At 43.2% G+C, this 22,004-nt stretch overlaps 1 long non-coding RNA gene across 1 annotated transcript; it reads right to left on the bottom strand.

Moving 5' to 3' along the window:
* Positions 1-5,514: 5,514 nt before the first annotated feature.
* On the bottom strand, positions 5,515-21,550 carry LOC116968157. Its single transcript, XR_004410419.1, has 3 exons — positions 21,018-21,550; positions 7,637-7,639; positions 5,515-5,525 (listed from the first exon to the last, which is right to left on the bottom strand). It is a non-coding gene; the product is annotated as an uncharacterized LOC116968157 (long non-coding RNA).
* Between the last annotated feature and the right edge of the window lie 454 nt (positions 21,551-22,004).

Genomic DNA, 22,004 nt, shown 5'->3' with positions numbered 1-22,004 from the left:
TGCTGCTTTATTTGGGGTAATTTGGTCATAGCGTGACAAGTGTAGCAGATCCAGCTGCAGTTTGTCTGGAAACTGAGAGCAGACTCTTTCTGTTGTACATCCAGGTCAGTGCACTGGCCTCATCTGTGCTGTGCTTCACCATCAGCCCAACACATCCATCCCACACACCAGCTGTTCAGTATCCTCTTTACTCTCCATGTTTATGACCAAGCCTTCCAAAGACCAGCAATTAGCTTATTTCTCTTCCTCGCCCTGCAATTGCTTCCCACGTTTTTGTACCAAAATGGACAGGGACGTAATGACGGACAAAATGGATGGAGATATAGTGGACAGATGTAAGGGATGGTCAAAATGAATGGGGGCGTAAAGGATGGATGTAATGGACGGACAACATGGATGGGGACTGGGAAGGAGTTTTTCTCACTCCTCCTGTATCTGCTTACCTAGTTTATTTACTAACATGGATGGGGATATAACAGCACAGTACAACTGTGAACACACTTTTGAAGATTAATGGCTGAATAATAATAGACCCAAGGCTTTTGGTTAAGGAGGAGTTAAACCAGAATTGAAAATCTAAAGACTGCTGACGACGATAATCTGAAATAAAAACAGAAAACTTTGAAAATATTCAGTAAGTTAGGCAGCGTTTGTTGAAAGACAAATTAAGTTGAAGTTTCAGCTTTGAAGACCCTTCCTCAGAAGGTGCTTGACCTGAAATATTAGCTCTTTTCTGACCTGTTGAATGTTTCTAACATTTTCTGTTGTAATTTTACACCAGTTCCATATCGGTTGCACAATTCATTAATGCATGGTGGGAAAATCAAATTTGCAACTGTGAGTAATGTCTCAACTACAGTAAAAACTGTCACAACAGGGGCGGCACAGTGGTAGATCTGCCTTACAGCGCCTGGTTCGATTCTGACCACGGGTGCTGTCTGTAGGGAGTTTGTATTTTCTCCCTGTGACCTTGTGGGTTTTCTCCAGTTTTCTCCCACACTCCAAAGATATACAGGTTTGTAGGTTAATTGGCTTTGGTAAAAATTGTAAATTGTCCCTAGCGTGCAGGATAGTGCTAGTTTACGGGGTGATCACTGGTCGGTGTGGACTCGGTGGGCTGAAGGACGTGTTTCCACTCTGTATTTCTAAAGTTTAAAAAGTCAAACAACTAACCTGAGGCGAGATTAGAGCACATGCAAAGAATGAGTGTGTGACTGACCCAGCACAGCTCCACTCCCCAACAGCTTCTGGCTCACTGCTTTCAAACCACACTGGAATTTCTGACTCTGCAGAATTAGATCGGAGGCTCCAGGAATTGTAGACTAATCTTCAGAGCACCACTGCGTGCAAGACCCAGAGGAAAAATCATGGATGCAATAAAAAAATAGTTTCCTTTGTTCAAAAGTTGTAAAAATATTGGACATGAGAAAAGCTGCTTGATTGACGGTTGGGCATGCAGCAAACATGTTTGCTTCCCAGTTATTGTGGAGGAAGGGTGTGTTGGCAGCGCAGTGACAGCAATGTGCCAGCAGAACCATCACCGCCACGGGCACCTGAATGTTTGGCCAATCACCAAAATAAACCTCCTGAAATGGAGCAAAGCTGAAAATGTGAATAAAATGCGTTGTTATATATCAGGCACCATATAAAGCATTACCAAAGCATAAGTACCCTCCATAATATTTGGGACAAAGACCCATCATTTATTTATTTGCCTCTGTACTCCATAATTTGAGGTTTGTAATAGAAAAAATCACATGTGGTTAAAGTGAACATTGTCAGATTTTAATAAACGCCATTTTTATACATTTTGGTTTCACCATGTAACAATTACAGCTGTGTTTATACATAGTCCCCCCATTTCAGGGCACCATAATGTTAGGGACACAGCAATGTCATGTAAATGAAAGTAGTCATGTTTCGTATTTTGTTGCATATCCTTTGCATGCAATGACTGCTTGAAGTCTGCGATTCATGGACATCACCAGTTGCTGGGTGTCTTCTCTGGTGATCCTCTCTGCCAGGCCTGTATTGCAGCCGTTTTTAGCTAATGCTTGTTTTGGGGGCTAGTCTCCTTCAGTTTTCTCTTCACCATATAAAAGGCATGATCAATTGGGTTCAGATAGGGTGATTGACTTGACCACTCAAGAATTGACCATTTTTTAGCTTTGAAAAACTCCTTTGTTGCTTTAGCAGTATGTTTGGGATCATTGTCTTGCTGTAGAATGAACCGCCGGCCAATTCGTTTTGAGGCATTTGTTTGAACTTGAGCAGATAGGATGTGTCTATACACTTCAGAATTCATTATGCTACTACCATCAACAGTTGTATCATCAATGAAGATAAGTCAGTACCTTCGGCAGCCATACATGCCCAGGCCATAACACCCCAACCACCGTGTTTCACAGATGAGGTGGTATGCTTTGGATCTTGAGCAGTTCCTTCTCTCCTCCATACTTTGCTCTTGCCATCACTCTGATATGTTAATCTTCAACTCATTTGTGCACAACCTTTTTCCCGAACTGTGGTTGCTCTTTTAAGTACTTCTTGGCAAACTGTAACCCGGCCATCATATTTTTGTGGCTAACCAGTGGTTTGCATCTTGCAGTGTAGCCTCTGTATTTCTGTTCATGAAGTCTTCTGCGGACAGTGGCCATTGACAAATCCACACCTGACTCCTGAAGAAAGTTTCTGATCTGTCGGACAGGTGTTTGAGGGATTTTATTTATTATAGAGAAAAATCTTCTGTCATTAGCTGTGGAAGTCTTCTTTGGCCTGCCAGTCCCTTTGCGATTAGTAAGCTCACCAGTGCTCTCTTTCTTCTTAATGATGTTCCAAACAGTTGAAGGTAGACAAAAATACTGGAGAAACTCAAATTGGTGAGGCAGCATCTATGGAGAGAAGGAATAGGCGACGTTTCAGGTTGAGACCCTTCTTCAGACTGATGTCGGGGGAGGGAAGGAAAGGTAGAGACGGAGACAGTAGGCTTGGGGGAGCGCTGGGAAGGGGAGGGGAAGGAGGGAGAAAGCAAGGACTACCCTAAATTGGAGAAGGCAATGTTCATACCGCTGGCGTGTAAACTACCCAAGCGAAATATGAGGCGCTGTTCCTCCAATTTGCGGTGGGACTCACTCTGGCGATGGCGGAGGCCCAGGACAGAAAGGATGCGGAATGGGAGGGGGAGTTGAAGTACTGAGCCACCGGGAGACCAGGTTGGTTATTTCGAACTGAGCGGAAGTGTTGGGCGAAGCGATCGCCAAGCCTGTGCTTGGTCTCTCCGATGTAGAGAAGTTGACACCTGGAACAGCGGATGCAGTAGATGAGGTTGGAGGAGGTGCAGGTGAACCTATGCCTCACCTGGAAAGACTGCTTGGGTCCTTGGATGTAGTCGAGGGTAAAGCGACAAGTGTAGCATTTCCAGCGGTTGCAAGGGAAAGTACCAGGGGAGGGGGTGGTTTGGGTGGGAAGGGACAAATTGACCAGGGAGTTATGAAGGGAACGGTCTCTGCGGAAAGCAGAAAGAGAAGGAGATGGGAAGATAAGGCCAGTGGTGGGATCCCGTTGGAGGTGGCGAAAATGTCGGAGGATTATATGTTGTATAATAAATTTTATATTTAATGGGCGCCTTTCATACAAAATCTCAAGGACACCTTACATAGTAAACATATAATCAGAATAAAATAAGTAATAAAGACATCACAGAGACACAAATTAAAAACAGAATTCATTCCAAAAACAGAAAATCAAAAACACAGTGTGAAGAGAGAGCAGCGGCAACCAATTCGTGCCAGCGTCCACTCTCTCTTCACGGCAGCCATCTTGGACACAGACTTACAGGATTACATTAGACAAAAAAATCATCCCCCCACAATGGATACCACTGTGGGGGAAGGCACAATGTCCAGTCCCCACCCCAAGTTCACCCCAAAGTCAGGCCTATTGAGGCCACCGCAATTGCCTCTACGGAGGCCCGATGTTCCTGGCCGTTCTCACCGGGTGGTCTTGCCCCGGCGTCGGGAGAGTCCTCACGGCGGCTGGGCCACCTGGAACGGCCGCTTCCTAGCCTGAGACCGCGGCTTCCGGAGCTGACAAGGCCGCGCCGGTTTGGAGCTCCCAGGCTCCAGATGTTAGAGTCGGCGCCGCCCGCTCCGCTCCGCAGACCCGCAGCCCGGGGATGTTGCTCTCGCCGGTCCAGCTCACCAGAGCTCCAGCGCGTCGCTCCAGCGCGGCGACCCAGGCAAGGCATCGCCCGCTCCACTCCGCGATGGCGCTCCAACGCTGTGCCGCCACCGAGGCCAAGCTGCTGGGCGGTGCTCGCCAGGAAACGGCGCTCCAAGCTCGCAGGTAGGCCACGAGGACGGGTCAGCGGGCAGCCCGGAGAAAAAGCTGCCACACCGACCAGGTAGGGACCTAGAAATAAAGTTGAGACCTACCCCCCACATTAAAAAGTCCATATCCCCTACAAACGAAAAACAGGACTCACTAAAAACTATAAAAAAAACGAATTAAAACGGACGGCTGCTGGCTAGCAGCCGTTCACCAAGATGGCTCCTCCTCCTAGTGTATGAGACGACTGGTAGGGTGGAAGGTGAGGACAAGGGGAACTCTGTCCTTGTTACGAGTAGGGGGGTGGGGAGTGAGAGCGGAGCTGTGGGATATAGAGGAGACCCTGGTGAGAGCCTCATCTATAATAGAAGAGGGGAACCCCCGTTCCCTAAAGAATGAGGACATCTCCGATGCCCTGGTGTGGAACACCTCATTCTGGGTGCAGATGCTGTGTAGACGGAGGAATTGGGAGTAGGGGATGGAGTCCTTACAGGAAGCAGGGTGGGAAGAAGTGTAGTCCAGATAGCCATGGGAGTCAGTGGGTTTATAGTAGATGTCGGTCAATAGTCTGTTACCTGCGATGGAGATGGTGAGGTCTAGAAACGGTAGGGAGATGTCGGAAATTATCCAGGTGAATTTGAGTGCCGGATGGAAGTTAGTGGTGAAATGGATGATATCAGTGAGTTCTGCATGGGTGCAGGAGGTAGCGCCAATGTAGCAGAGGTAGAGTTCGGGGATAGGGCCACGGTACGCCTCGAACAAGGATTGTTCGACGTACCCTACAAAGAGGTAGGCATAGCTAGGATCCATGCGCGTGCCCATAGCTATGCCTTGGATTTGGAGGAAATGGGAGGAGTCAAAGGAAAAGTTGTTGAGGGTAAGGACTAGCTCCGCTTGGCGGAGGAGAGTATTGGTAGATGGGGATTGGCTGCAGTTGATTTTGGTAAACCTAAGGTTTGGCTGATCTACCTAAGTTTTATTCTTGTTTCTCAGTCGCATAATGGCTTCTTTGACATTCATTGACACAACTTTGGTCCTCATGTTGATAAACAGCAATAAAAGTTTTCAACGGTGATGGAAAGACTGGGGGAAAGACTTGGTGCTGAGACCTCTCTTATACCTGCATTAAGGAGGCAATTGAACACACCTGAGCAATTACAAATGCCTGTGAAGACATGTGTCCCAAACATTATGGTGCCCTGAAATGGGGGGGGGGGGGGGGGGAGGGGGGAAAATGTAAAAACACAGCTGTAATTTCTACATGGTGAAATCAAAATGTATAAAAATGGCCTTTAATAAAATCTGACAATGTGCACTTTAACCACATGTGATTTTTTTCTATTACAAATCTCAAATTGTGGAGTACAGAGGCAAATAAATAAATGATGGGTCTTTGTTCCAAACATTATGGAGGGCACTGTACATTTATAGCTTTGTATAAATACTGCAAAACTAATACCATTTTAGAAAGAACAATCTGAGACTGCATCACAAAATGTCCTCTCCGATTTACAGACCTGGGGCTGCTACAAGCATCTGACGCCACCTTGTGGAATAGTCATGGTTCTAATATCCCAGGAGTTCACTCTGCAATGAAGTTCACTCCTTGTCGACTGCACTGACTTACATGCATCCACCGGGTTCAAGCACCACAGCGAACACCTGAGGCCATTTACCTGCTGATGTCACATCAAATGTGCTATCAGAAAGCAAAATATGCTTTGTATCATCATCCCAAAGCACTTTACAACCAATGATGTGGTTTTGCAAATGTATCAGCTGCTGTAATGTAGTGAACATCGCATTAAATTTACACACAGCAAGATCCCAGATGTCACAACAATCCAACATGTTGTGATATTGATAGGGGAATATGTATATGCTCAAACGTGTGGGAACTCCACTGGGATTCAGAATTGTGTCATGGGATCATTTATGTTTAACTTAAAACTAACAGCACATAGATTTTAACATATTGGGCAGAAGATGGCTCCTCAGGCACTGCAGCACATGAACAAAACAAATTGCAGCATCTGTGGATGGGAATGGACAGACGATGTTTCAGGTTGGGACCCTTCAGATCGACGAGGGGTTCCATCATGAAACGCCATCTGTCGAATTCCCTCCACAGATGCTGCCTGGCCCACTGAGTTCCTCCAGCACTGTTGCCTAAGGTTCCAACATCTGCAGTCTCTTGTTTCTTCATTTTATTGTAGCACTAGTGAGTGGATTATCCCTGATCACCAACCCTGGAGTCAGACTGGAACCCATAATCTTCAGATCAGCAGAGAAAGTCACCATTATATTTGACTCTTGACACGCATGAACATCACAAAGAAAAAAAGTGCAATGTTCATGTTGTAACAGTTGTGTGGTACAGCCGAGATCAGATGTAAAAGGAGAACAACTAATCCTGGATATGTTCTTGTTGTTCATGGACTACTAATGTCATGCTCTTTAAACTGTAACTAACAAGCATTTAATATGTCAACTGAACTTACAGAGAACAAGTATAAATCATTCCTTTACAAGTCCTACTTATTGTTATATGGTGATTGGTCAGGCGACAAGGAGAGGAACAACTATATATCTGTTGGTTTTTGAAGGAAGACAAAAACATGCTTCTCCCCATCTCAATATTCTTTAATAATCCTAATTTACAAATAATAATTTGTATAGATACTGCTGACATGACTATTGGTTCCAAAACGGGTGATTATTAGCACTCATCTTTTGCACCAAGATATAATATTATAGTCTCCAAGCTCCATGGTGTAAGGTGAGAGGAGAAAGATTTAAAGGGGACCTGAGGGGGCATCATTTTCACACGACATGGTGGGTATAAGGAATGAGCTGCCGGTGGGGTATGGGCCAAGACGAGCTTAGGTAGATACCTTGGTGGGCACGGGCTTCTGTGCTGCATAAGGCCACAAATAAAGGTAGATGAGTAAAACCAGACTATCAGTGAAGGCATTGAGTATAAGAATTGCATGTTGCACCTTTATAAAACTTTGATGAGCCCATGTCTGGAATATTGTGTGCAGTTCTGGTCACCCCATTACATGAAGGATATGGCGGCTTTGGAGAGGGTGCAGAAGAGGTTTAACAGAATGCTGTCTGTGTTAGAGAATAATAGCTATCAGGAGAGATTGGACAAACTTGGGTTGTTTTCTTGGGGATGGCTGAAGGGGGAGGGGGGCGTTGTTCTGGGATGCCAGAACTAATTGTTGAGCCTTCCTGAGGTGTTGTGGGCCTAACTCAACGAAACACCAGTGAAGGGAGGTGCCCACTTGATAACCCCAAGATATACTGGCTTCTACACAATCAGTTTTTTTTAAGAGATTGTTAACATGTAGGTAGCTGTTTATTGCATATGTAGTTAGTTATTGTCCTTAGCATAAGTTGATATATTCACTTTAGATAGTGCTTTCGGCTTGGTTTTCTTGGTTGAGTGCTTATCCTGGTGTTATAGCACAAATACATTTGTGTTTTAATTGTAATCTATACTGTTCCATGTTTATTTTAGTTTAGAGATACAAAGTGGAAGCAACTCTTTGGCCCACTGAGTCCACGCCAACCATCGATCACCCATACACTAGTTGTGTGCCAGATAGCGCTATCCTATGCACTGGGGGAAATTCACAGAAGCCAATTAACCGATAAACCTGCGCATCTTTGGAATGTTTGGGGAAACCGAAGCACCCAGAGAAAACCCACGTGATCACAGGGACAACGTACAAACTTCGCACAGACAGCACCTGTTAGGAACAAACCTGGTTACCTGAAACTGCCACCCTTAGACACTGGTATGGTCTAATTTCTGAAGATAGGAACAGAATTTTTTTTTCTTTATTCACTAAGGAAAATGTTATTCAATGTATTGTTAATGGTTGCTCTTAACTTGTTTGAAAGAATGCCAGGGAAGGCTCATAAAAACACCATTAACCATTAATCGGAAGGTTAAGCTGAAAGTCTGATGTCATAGATCAAATTGCCACAATCCCTGGCACTGGTCAAGCATTGCACACCTCGAGCCTGCTGTGCCTCTCCAGCCCTGGAGCCTCAACAGTTCCTGGCACAAACCCACCTGCAGCTGGGTCCAATACCAGAAAACAAGGCACAGCTACAAGCCTGAAGGCCTCTTGAGATTGAACCGTGAAGGGGGAAAAAAAACAGCTGGAGGCCAACATATGATTCAAAGAGAAAGAGCTCATCCAGAGGAAGATGACTAAACAGCCTTAACACAACTGGTACCACCCTGACCCAGAGCTCAGAGGGAAATCTCACTGGAGTGTCAGTCCAGGCTGGAAGTCCAGTGTGATACTGAGGGAGAAGTGTGCTGTAAAAAATCTTATTCTGGATCAGACACTCTTTCTGTTTCTTACATAGATCCTGTTTGAAGACTCAGAAAGCTATTCTCACTATGTCCATTCTAATATTTATACCTTAGTTAACATCACAAAAAATTATTTTGTCGTTCTCTCAATACTCTTTGAACATTTGAACATTTGAACAGAGCCAGGAGCAGGGAGCACTTGAATCTGCTTCATTTTTGAATTAGATCAGAACTGATCTGATCTTTGCATCAATTATTTTTCCTGCCTAACCTCATGACTCCGATTGAGGCATAGCTCAAAAATCTATTGCAACTTTGAATAAATAAATTACTCCGCCTACATAGCTTTCTAGGGCAGATTCTTCCAACTTTCACAACTCCAGAGAGGAAATTCCTCATCTCTATTGTAAATGTGGAACATCTTATTCTGAAACAATACAGTTTTAGATTGCTCCAGAATGGTTGACATTCTCTCAAGCACCCTCAGAATGTTACATACTTTAACTAAATCTCCTCACTCTTCTAAATTCTCAGTGCATGGGCCTATTCTATTCCATCTTTCTCATAACCCAGCTCCACATATTTTACAAATCAATCCAATGAAACAGGTCGGACACATGTATTCTTAGAATGAGACCAAAGCAGAACTCAGTATTCTAGATATGCTCTGTATAGACATCTCTATAACCGTACATATCGTGGCGCCACCTGGTGGTTAGGCCACTTATTGAGCGAACCCTCGGCACTAGGAGTGGCAGGGTCATGTGACTGTGTTTGGTGGGAAGAAGACATCACGGGGTTGAGGGGTGTGCCCTGGTAGTTATTCAGAACTCTGGGAGAACCCTCACCAGACGCGGGTGTGCTGTTCACTGTATTGTTTAATAAAGATCACTTTTGATTCATAGCGTGTGGCTCACTATGGTGGTGACCCCGATGATCCAAAACGGTTATTTTGGATTTGCATAATGGACGCAGCCAATGATCAATCCCAGCAACACAAAATCACCGTCAATCTAGCCCAGCAGAATGCCGTCTCTCTTAAGCTGCCCGTGCCCAGTTCCACATTAAACGCATCGCAGCTGATGACACTAAGTACCATCAGGAGACGGCGGTCGCCGGCTGAGGACAAGTACGATGGCTTCAAAGCATTCCTTTTGCGTACCTTTGAGCTCAACCGCCGTGACTGAGCAGCGAGGCTCATGCACATGGGTGGTCTCGGCAATCGCAAGCCGTCTGTGCTGATGAGTGAAATGCTTACCCTAATGGACTGTCATCAACCCTGTCTCCTATTCGAACACACCTTCCTGGAACAGATGCCGGACGACATCCGCCTGCTCCTCGCGGGTGATTCACTTTAGATTCACAACGCATGGCTCGCTATAACATGTTATTTTGTTACTCCCATCTGCATTTCCATTACTTGCCTGAATTCCAACATTATGTTTCACAACTATCTCTAAAAAACAATGTTTAATAATTTTGGACCATTTAATTAATAGGCTGCTTTACTGTTCTTCCTGTAGCAGGAACCTTATATCACCCCCCTCTTCCATATTTTGCCCCACCAGATTATAGCTTAATATGTCTATAGTTTTTTGCGGATACTCTATCTCACAACTTATTTTTTCTGTTATTTGACTATCTTCCATCTGACTTGAAGCCAATACAGAGTCACGACGTCTAAGGTCTTTAATGTAGAATGTAATTATTTGAAGCTGCAGCGCCCATCACACTAGTTAGTTTGCCAACTTAAAAATTATTCATTTATTGCTGGTCATCCTTTTCTGTCAATTTACCAGCCTTCTGCTCATGTCAATGTGTTATCTTCAATCCCATGAGTTCATCACATGTGCAGTAACCTTTCACATGGCACCTTACAATTGCCTTTCAAAAATCCAAACATACTATCTTCATTTCTTTCCCTTACCTTATCTCCCTTACCTTTCTTACCACTGACCCCACAAGAGACCTCTAGTAAATTTACTACACAAGAGACCTCTAGTAAATTTACTACACAAGATCCATTTTCATAAAATCATGTTGACTCTGGCTAATCATTTTATGTTTGTCTTAGTTCTTTGTTATCACTTCTTTAAAAAGACCTCCGGCCTTTTCCAGACAAATGACATTAGGTTAACTGGCCTGTGGTTTCTCTCTCACTCCTTTCTTGAAGACGGGTGATAAATTTGTTCTTGATCCACTGGAACATTTCCAGAATCTAGTGAAATTGTTGTCTACAAATTGGCGGCTGTGTTTCATACAACAATAAATAAACTTTCAAATAACATTCGCTATAAAATGCTTTCATATTTTGCAAGATCATCAAAAAGCTTATAAGAGAGTTCCATAAAAGATTTGGCCCAAACCCCTCTTATCCAAATATATCTGCCCAAAAAATAACACAAAGTGCTGGAATAACTCAGCAGGTCAGGCAGCATTTCTGGAGGATATGGATAGGTGACATTTCGGGTCAGGACCCATCTATCCGTTCCAAATGGCTTTTAAAAGCCTTTGTTATATCTGCTTCTATAGCTCTGACGCTTCAAATGCTTTATCCTGGAACAAGATTGAGTGTTGCATTTAACAGATCTGAGCTACTGCTACATCTACCCTGACCTCAGGATTTTGAAGTTGGTATTGTAGATCCAGTATAGAGGACATGGTCAAAAGAGGAAAGAGACCAATTCTAAGGACATAGTATAGTGTTGACCTCAGCTGCATGCATTTTGTTTCAATAATTCATTTACTCCACACGGAAATAAAAAGCCAATTTCAAGCCATAGCCATGTTGCTGCTTCGTTTCAATTGTCAATCGCACCAAACGAAACTTGATAGACCCATCTATGTGGTCACCTGAGATTAATTCAGCAGACGAGAATCTAATTTTTCTGTCTTTTCACTTTTGTGAGTGAATTTCCAAGGAAATCTAAGCTTTCAAATAAACTGCTACTGACTTGGTTTCCATGAACTCTGACCCTGTGATATTACTTATCCAACCTACTAATCTTCTGAGAACCTACTTTCATTCAGTTGAGAAAATGTTGCTGAATCAACTGCTTTAAAAACATCTTCTCGATCCTCCAGAAAATATTTTGTGGTGGCAGAATCTGGAGTAGGTGTGCCAGCTTCAAGACCCTGAAGTTGAGGATTGAAAATGGCTGCATGCAGTGCAGGGAAAGGGGATTCACTCATGCTGACAGTAAACCAGTATTTAGTAGGAGCCAACAAACTGATCTAATTCTGAAACATTAACTCTATTTCTCTCTCTGATTTATCTGATGAACATCTCAGCAGTTCCTGCTCTTCTTTTAGATGGTGCAATTTGGAGGATTTTTTTAGAGACATCATTTGTGGTACCTTTTATTAGTAGCACATATCTCCAAAGGATATAGGGAGGTCGGGAACACTGCTGCTCAGTAGACCAAGAATTTTGTGCTGGATTTGAGGTCTTGATCTTCAAACCCTTCTGTTCCTCAAAGACTATTGATGATAGGGAAGGCAATGCAAGCAAGTTCATTAGACAGGTTAGGCAGGTAGCAAGAGGACTGTTGGATTAAATTGCTTTTATTTCAATGCAGGAGGCCTGACAGGTAAGGCGGATGAACTCAGGGCATGGGTTGGCATGTGCAACTGGAATGTTATCGCCTTTCCAGAAACCTGGCTAAAGGAGGACAGGACATTCCTGGATATAGGTGCTCCAGGCGAATAGGAGGTGGGGGTAAAAGTGATGAGAATGTTGCTTTACTGTCCAAAGAGAACGGCACAGCAGTAGTGTAGATGACATTACTGATGGTTCATCCAGTGAAGCTACAAGGGAGCTGAGAAATAAAAAGTGGATAATCAGGTTGGGAGTGTAGTATAGGCCCACACACAGTCAACAAGAATTAGAACAGATATGCTAGGGGGAAAAAAAAGACACAAAGTGCTGGAGTAACAGCAGGTCAGGCAGCATCTCTGGAGAGATACTCCAAAGATTTTTCCTAATATACTGCGTGGCCCACTGAGTTATTCCAGCAGTTTATGTCTTTTTTGCAAACCAACATCTGCAGTTCCTTGTTTCTAAATATGTCAGGAGATTGCAGGCAGCTGCAAGACTAATAGGATTATCATAGTATGAGATATTAACGTTCCCAATATAGACTGGGACTGCCATGGTGCCAAGAGCTTAGACGAGGTGAAATTTGTCAAATGTGTTCAGGAAAGTTTTCTAAGGCAATATGTGGAGGGGCCCTACAAGGGAAAGGCAAATTCTGACCTCCTCTTAGGTAATTGGTGTAGATTAATCGTTATTAATTCATGCCAGCTAAACAATTGGGAAGGGCAAGTGATGAAGCATAGTGGGTGAACCTTTTGGGACCAGTGACCACAGTTCTATAGCTTTACAATAGTTATGTATAAGGACAGGGCGGGCCCACAAGTTAAATTTCTGAATTTGGGCAAGGGGAACTTGATGCTATCATACAGGAACTTGCTAAAGTAGATTGGAGCAGATAGTTCGCGGGCAAAGGGGCAACTGGAAAGTGGGATGCTTTTAAGTGATGTTGACAGTTCAAAGCATGCTTGTACCTGTTAGAGTGAAAAGCAAGGCAGCTATACGGAGGTTTAGATGACAAGAGAAATTGAGGCTCTGAAAAAGGAGGCATGAGCCAGGTAAAGGCAGCTGGGATCAAGTGCATCCCTGGAGGAGTTTATGTGACTGAAAACCATACTGAAGAAATAAATGATGAGAACAAAAAAGGGGCAGGAGATAACTGGTTAAATGAAAATCCAAAGATATTTGTACTGATCCCTTAAGTACATTAAGGGAAAGAAGGTAAATAGAGAGAGAATCTGAAACTAAAACTGTCGTCGACGTGTGGTCACAGTGGATGTGGAGGTCTTCAATGAGTATCTCTCTTATGTTTTAGCTGCGGAAAAAGACATGAACTTGAGGGAATTTAGGACTGATAATGGCGATGTCTTGAGGACAGTCCACATTACTGTCGAAGAGGTGCTGGATGTCCAAAGGCGTATGATGATACATAAATCTCCTGGGACTGATCAGATATATAGGATGCTGTGGGAAGCTTGTGAATAAATTGCAGGAGCCTGGCTGAGATCTATGGATCATTATTAGACACAGGTGAGGGGCCGGAAGACTGGAGGGTGGATGATGTTGTGCCTATATTTAAAAAGGGCGGCAAGGAAAAGCCTGTAAATTATAGATCCGTGAGCCTAATATCTGTGGTAGGTAAATGGAAATGATTCTGGGGGATAAGATATATATGCAGTTGGATAGACAGGCTCATAAGGGATAGTCAGCATGGTAATGTACATAGATCATGTCTTATGAAGTTGAGTAAGTTTTTTGAAGAAGTAATGAAGGTTGATGAAGACGTAAACATCCATATGGGTTTCTATTGGGACTGTACACTAGCAGGTCGATTGCAGTTAATCAATAAAATGTGATTATTGCATGTTCAAGATGGCGGCACCTCGCGGCAGCGGCCTCTGCAGCCCGTCTGTCTTTTTTAAATTTTTGTCCTGTTGAGTGGTTTGGTTGTAGTTTATATATTGTTTTTAGTTGTGTATATGTGGGGGGCACTGGGGGTGGGGGAAACTTTTGAATCTCTTCCCTGTACGGGGGACCCGACCGTTTCCCTGTCGGGTCTCCGTTGTTGTTGTTGTTGGGGCCTAGCACCGTGGAGCACCCTCCAACCGGAACGATCTGGGGGCTAAGTCACGGAGCCTACGGACTCACCATCGTGGAGCTGGCCGGCTTCGGAGCATGGAGCTGTGGTGGCGCGCAGCTGCAACCCAACTTTGGAGTTTCGGCGGCTCCAGCCGCAGGCCCGGTGACATCGGGAGCTTGCGGGTCCCTGGTGGGAGACCGCTTTTCAGAGCTCCTGCAACGGTAACTTCTCCCGCCCGAATTGCGTGGTTGAGACCGACCCGGAGCAGGGCCTTACATCGCAAGGCACGGCTTTAACAGCCACAGGACTTGCCATCGCCCTGTGGGAGCTCCATAATCGCCCGGCGCAGCCTTAACTGCTGCGGGACTTGCCATCACCCGCCGGGGGCTTTAACATCGGGAGAAGAATGGAAAACAGGGGAGAGACAATTGTCTTCCATCACAGCGAGGAGATTCACTGTGATGGATGTTTGTGTTGATTGTGTGTCTTGTTTTTTTTTCTTGTTGTATGACTGCAGAAACCAAATTTTGTTTGAACTTCATTTGAGGTTCAAATGACAATAAACGGTATTGTGTTGTATGACAAAAGGGGGAGTAGATGGACCTGGGTCTTTGTACAGCTGCTAGTATTTACTTTAATGTCATTTTAACCGAGTACTTACATACACAGATGAAACGAAAAAATACTTTCTCAATCAGTTCCCATCAGTGCGGTTAATAAAAACAGAATAAATACACATAGCTTTAAAAATTAAAATTACCATATCTAAAATAGGCCCAAAAATTGAAATAAAAACAGACATTCAGACCGAACAGTGGCTTTGCTTTGACAGGTGCCTAGCTGTCAAAGTATGGGCGAGGTTAGATGTGTTGGTGTATGATATATGGGGAGGGGACACAGTCCGTTAACCAGTCTTATTGCCTGTGCAAAGAAGCTGTGTAGCATCCTGCTGGTTTTGCAGCTGATGCTCCTATACCTCTTCCCAGATGGCAGAATGGAGAAGATGTGGTGTGATGGATGATAGGGGTCCTTGATAATGGAGATGGCTCTGCTGATGCTCCGCTTCTTATAGATCTCCAACAGGAAAGGGAGTGGGGCACCAATGATCCTGCTGGCTGTCTTCACTATCCTGTTGAGTTGGTTTTGCTCATAAGACTTGCAGCTCCCAAACCAGGAAGTGATGCCGTAGGTCAATATACTCTCGATGGTGCCCCTGTAGAAGGTCCTTAGATGAACAGTAGGGAGACCTGTTTTCCTTAGTCTCCGGAGAGGATGGAGCCGCTGCTGAGCTCTTTTGATCTCTGCTGTGGTGTTGGTCGTAGAGGTCAGGTCATCCGCCAGGTGAAGTCCCAAGAACTTCACACTGCTGACCCTCTCCACAGCAGTTCCATCAATATGCAGCGGAATGTGATGTTGTTTTCCAGCCCTCCTGAAATCGATCACCATTTCCTTAGTCTTTTCCACATTGAGGGTGAGATTGTGAGATCTGCACCACTCCATAAGCAGCTCCACCTCCATCCTGTATGCCAACTCATTGTTGTCGCTGATGAGACCCACCACTGTTGTGTCATCAGCGAACCTATTGATATAATTCTTGCTGAGTCTGGCAGTACAGTCATGAGTAAGCAGACTGAACAGCAGGGGGCTTAGGACACAGCCTTGGGGCGAGCCAGTGCTCACAGCGATGGTTCTTGATGTCCGACTGCCCACCCTGACTGTCTGCTGCCGTTGTGTCAAAAAGTTAAGGACCCAGTTGCAAGTGCTAGTGTCCACCTAGTTATCAGTGACCCAGAAATTAATTGGTGCAAAAAGAATAATTCTATTAAGGTTGTATTTGGTGGCAAACAATTTAAACATAACTAAATTAATATTACATTTCTTGGCTGCTTTTCCAAAGATTTCTTAACACTAAGTTGCTCAGGAGACTTTAGGGTACCAGTAATATAGAAGATCAGAATTAATTGGGCAATGGAAGAACCACACAGCTGTAATTCTAGTCAGGATATCACAGAAAGACGTGCGCTCACCAAATAGTACTTACATTTATTTTTACCTGGACTATTCAGGAAGCATCATTTTGGGTCAAGACCCTTCTTCAGACTGATGGGAGAAAGCTGGTGGAGGAATGTGAGGGAAGGGGTGGGCAAGTAATAGCAAGTGATAGATGGATTCAGGTGATTGGCAGATGTGTCAGGTGAGGAGAGATGGTTGCAGATAGTAACCAAGGCTGTAGCTGATGTGGAATAAACAAAGTTGCAGATGTGAAATCTGAAGATGAACGAAAATGGGAGTGAAATATAGAACCAGAGAGAGAGATAGCAAATGGAAGGCAGAGTATGAGGTGCTTTGCTTCCATTTTGTGTGTGGACTCACTCTAGCAGTGGGGAAGGCTAGTACAAAAAGGTCTGTATGGGAATGGAAATTCAAATGGTTAATAACCGAGACCCGAGCCAGGCCTTGGCGAACAGAGCACAAGTATTCAATTAAACTATCACTTGGTCTTGCTGATGTAGAGGCCACATTGAGACCTGAATGAAATAGGCAAGGTTGAAGCAGGTGCCAGTAAATTACTCTCACCTGGAAAATGAATCCTCAATGTGGCACTACTTCATTACTTAGCCAGACTTGGTTTCCTGTGTCTCTAATTGTTTTGCCATTTTACCCAAAGAGCCTTCACAAAGCTGCGGGTGTATATATTAGAAAATATTAGAAATCTGTGTAATAGCAACCAATATATTTATCACCACAAGGAACTACCTAAAAGCATCTGTAACCTTTTAATCAAATCTTGCACTCCCAATATATAACTGCATACACTACAATCCCAACCTCAAGAGTCTGGGGACCTGCAAGATAGGTGAAGCTAACCAAGGAGGTGCTAATAAAGCTTCACTCAATTAATGTCCAGTTGGGAAATACAGAGGTGTCTCTGCTGTGGCCACAATAAACATTACCAAGTTTCATAAGGTGGGGGAAATTCCATTTGATTTTAAGGTCTTTCCTATCCACGATTTTTTGCTCAAGTATTCAGAGCCTCATTCCCAAGATTATAAAGAACAGCAGTGAAGACACAAAGTGGGGCAGGCAGCATTTCTGGAAACCAATGATAGGTAACATTTTGGGTCGAGACCATTTTACAGACTCTTATAAAGTATGCACCCAATGTAGTCATCAAATCAGAATGTGCCACGTTTCTGTTCCCTGAATCTAGTTTCAGTTACACTACACCATAACTAATTGATGAGTTTTGGATGTTTATCAGGCATGTACAATGTGTAACTCAGTGTCATTGTACAGTACAAGTACTAAATCAGTGTTTGAGTATTGCTAATTATCATGCACTAAAATCCATCGCTATTCTGAGCTTCTTCCTTCTGAATTTTGTAGTCGGCAGGGTAGTACTCTGCATATCGCCAACTTGGACAATTTTTACATTTACCAAGCCAATTAACTTTGGAGTGTGGGATGAAACCGAAGATCTTGGAGAAAACCCACGCAGGTCACGGGGAGAACGTACAAAACTCCGTACAGACAGCACCCGTAGTCGGGATCGAACCCGGGACTCTGACACTGCATTTTGCTGTAAGGCAGCAACTCTACCGCTGTGCCACCGTGACTGCCCTTCATTTTGTACTAATCAGACATTAGGCTTGTGGACTGTTTGGAGTTTCTGCTGCAAGCCGTTTGTTTTTACTTTGAAGACTCCTGCATCAATATTCACTTTTTGCCTTGAGGATATTCTAGAAATACTTTATCTGCCCAACTCCTGGGCTTGTGATGTGACCAAACTCAGAGAAGACATGGCTGGGTAGTGAAGCTTATGCTGGTCCTTCATTGCTTCGAGGCTTGTTGTTTGAGGCAAACAGATTGGCTAAAGACTGCTGCAAGGTTCCCAGAACTTGAAACCATAAAATTGTGAAAGTTAATGGAAAAACAGAACTGGCAGAGAGAAGTTACTGAAAACAACACAAGATCAACAATCCAGACTCATCTATCCCTCTCCGAAATGTATGTTCTAACAACTTTCTACATTCTTTGCCAAATAGTCTGATCAATGTCAAAGACAGAGTCTTACTATTTATTCTGTCTAATATAATTCCTGTCTGATAACGCAGAACTCTTTATTTGTGGATATACCCCATGTTATCTAAATATTCCCAGCTGCAAAAAAAAGCATCCAACATTACTTCCCGATTTGTTCCAATCCACATTATTAACAAGTGTGTGTGTGTGTTTAAGCCCAATTGATTCAGTATTTCCACTTTTGATCTACAGGTGCCTCTAGCTGTTCATCATGATATGACTGTTCACACAGCAGCACCTACATACCAAATCCAGGGGTAGATATTATCTGCTTAGTGACAGGCAGAATAGGGGCGGGTTTTCAGATTGTTGAGCAATTTTTTTGATTACGCTAGAATGACTGACAATGAGCAGGTTTTTAAATCACAAGCATCATGCTGCACAGCTTCCAGGTCATTTTTTTTACCTTGTGAACAGGGTAAACGAAAGGAAGAATGAGTTTGGTTCTGCATTAAAACGTATGCTGCAATTATTTATGTATCAATGGTTCCTCAGAAAGGAGCAAATCACAAGAACATCTGACAATACTGGACATAATGGCTGATCTTTCTCAACATAATCTTCCTGCACTTTCCCTTATTTCTCAATTCCCTTCATATCCAAAACATTGGCAAACATTTTTGAATGAACCCAACAACTGAGGCTTCACAGCCTTTCAAGTTCTGATTTTCCTGTGAATAACTCAAGCGATAACCCATTATACTCCGCTAATCAGTTTTTTGTGCATTACACAATTCTTCATGTGCTCTGATCCCATTAACCAAAGTGCTGGGAGAGACCTTATCAAAGGGCTTCAGAACATCTAAATACAGCACATTTAATGTCTCCCCATTATCTGATCTTCAGGACAGATCCTGTAAGAACTCCCAATAGTTTACTCAAACACTACTTGCCTGTCATAAATCAACAGACAGAATCATTACTTGTCATTACCTCAAGAACTGGAGAATGCCAAACATTGTTCACTAGTTCTTTAGCGAGATGGTCCAAAATTTAACGCCCATGCTGCATACAGCTGCTGAATCTTGGAATAGGGAAGATCAGACCATGGCACACAAGTAAGGCCATCTGTGCAATATGGACCCAGTCAATGCAAATTTACTAAACTGTCATCAGCGCCACACCTTGCTCAAACACTTTGACTGGTATTCTAGTGACAGCTTTAAAGTTGCCCATACAAATCACTCGGTCGTTGCTTGTAACAAACTAATCACATTTTGATCATAGCTCCTTTACTGAATTTAAAAAAAAAAAATTTAAATGTTATTGCAGCACATGGTAGAGTCGTGCATGGGAGATATATTACGGACTGGTCGGGCTGTGACATTAGAATGCAAGAACACTCAGCTTTTTCCTATACTCCCTATATCTGCATGACTGCTTTTTTTCCCCTTCAATTTACAACTTTGTAGATGACACAACCAATGTCAAACAATGAAACCGAGTAGAGGAGGAAGAGAGATCCGAATGGCACCTTGTCAAGACAACCTCAATCTTAGCAAAACAAAGAAGCTGGTCACCAACTTCAGGAAACAGGGTGGATAGAGTACATTCCCGGTCAGCCTCACTGGTTGAAATAGCACCAACAGTCTGTCCTACTCAACCTTAGATACTACAGCAAGAAAGCATATTAATGCCTCTACTTCAGCAGAAGGATAAGGAAATTCAACACATCTCCCGCACTCCAAAGACACACAGGTTTGTAGGATAACTAGCTTGGTAAAATTGTAAATTGTCCCTAGTGGGTGTTAGTGTGCGGGGATTGCTGGTCAATGTGTGGGCCGAAGGGCCTGTTACAGTGCTGTATCTCTAAACTACACACTTGCTAGCATTGTCAGTGGAAAGGTAGTGTTCACTTAAGATGCTTCTATCTAGATTGGATTGTCAACATGAAAATTTACCTCTTCTCTTTGGAGCAAATATTCAGAATAGGTACAAGCAGTTTAGTGAAAAGTTGATAACAATAACAATGAAAAATCACAATAGCCACACAAAAGGTCATTGTTTTCTGGAAACGGGTCATATATGGAATAAACATTTCTAAAACCCTGCATTTCCTTTTGGATTTTGTTTGGTGGAAGAGACAACAAGCCTTTATTGTCAATTTACAAAATGCCATCGTGTGTTTCCAGTGGATCCAACAGGAACTCTTCTCTCGGGATTATAGTAAGCAGGCTTCAGAGTACACCATCAATAAAATCAAGTATTTTTAAGTAAGCCTAGGAGCACAAAGTTTAACTTCATCAGAGACTCTTTGGTATGGGTCCAGTTGAAAATATTTGGAAGTGGTCTGAATATTTATTTTGCCGTCCCCCCCACCCCATGCCCCTCTATGTTTAAACCAATTTGGATACAGTTGGTCATTATTTGATTTTGAATCAAACTTGTAGAAATATTATGTTAATATTACCCCAGATTGGGGCCGAGTATATTTTACCACAGTGCTTGCACTGTAGTAATCAATGAACTATTCTGTAATGACATCCACCATAGAAAACACTCACGTAGATTGATGTTTGAAAGTATCAGCTGAAAAGCTGCAAGATTGCACGTGCGGTGTGGTGGCATACTTTGAGTACTAAGAAAACTTCAGACAACACAGGATTAATCTGAAATCCTGACCATTTCAACATTATTACTGCAGAGACCAGATAGAGCTCTTAGCTTGAAGGTAGAAACAATGAGCACTGCTGCATTAAAATATCTATGCATCTTCCTCAACTTGTGAGCATCTCTCCTGCTGTGGCAGATTCAGATTAACTGGTTAGCACTTGAAGAGAATGTCTGATTGCAAGATGAAGGATTGCGTGCAAAGATCATCTGGCCCATCTTCTCAGGATTCCTGACATCAGATGAGGATCAGCTATATTCAACTTGAAAACATACTATTACAGTGTTCAATGATAAAATCCTGAAATGCTTTACCTAACATCTCTGTAGGAATATCTTCAATGCCTACATTCTAGCAGTTTCATAAAGAGATTTGGTGCCACTGTTCAAGGCCAATTATATGAATCCTCTAGAATAAAGACCAATCCCATTGATTCTTATAAAATTGTTAAAAGTGCTTTAGACTTTAGAGATACAGCAAGGAAACAGGTACTTCAGCCCACCGAGTCCTCACTAACCGGCGATCACCACTGTACAATAACACTATCCTACACACTAGGGACAATTAATAATTTTTACCAAAGCCAATCAGTACCCATAGTTAGGATTGAACCTGGATCTCTGGCGCCATAGGGCAGCAACTACCGCTGTGTCACTGTGCCTCAGCAATTTAGAACCAGGTCAGTCTCTGAATGAGGGGTAGGCAGCTTCGAACTGAGATACAAGGACATTTCTGCAGAGGGAGATGATATGTTGGAATTGTCTAGTCCAGAGAAATATGCAGGTTCAGAGTTAATTCAAGAGTTTGAAAGATTCCTAGATAAAGACAACCAAGGGACATGGAGATAGTGCAGGTAAAAGCTCAGCAATATGATGAAAGATAGAACACATTAATAGGATCAAATGGCCAACTCCTGCTCATATCTATTTTTGCCAAAATAAACTTTAAGAATAGTAGTAAACATTCTATTTTCAGA

This window comes from Amblyraja radiata, chromosome X (genome assembly GCF_010909765.2).
Source record: "Amblyraja radiata isolate CabotCenter1 chromosome X, sAmbRad1.1.pri, whole genome shotgun sequence".
Lineage (NCBI taxonomy): Eukaryota > Metazoa > Chordata > Chondrichthyes > Rajiformes > Rajidae > Amblyraja > Amblyraja radiata.
This window is presented reverse-complemented; position numbering and strand designations above follow the sequence as displayed.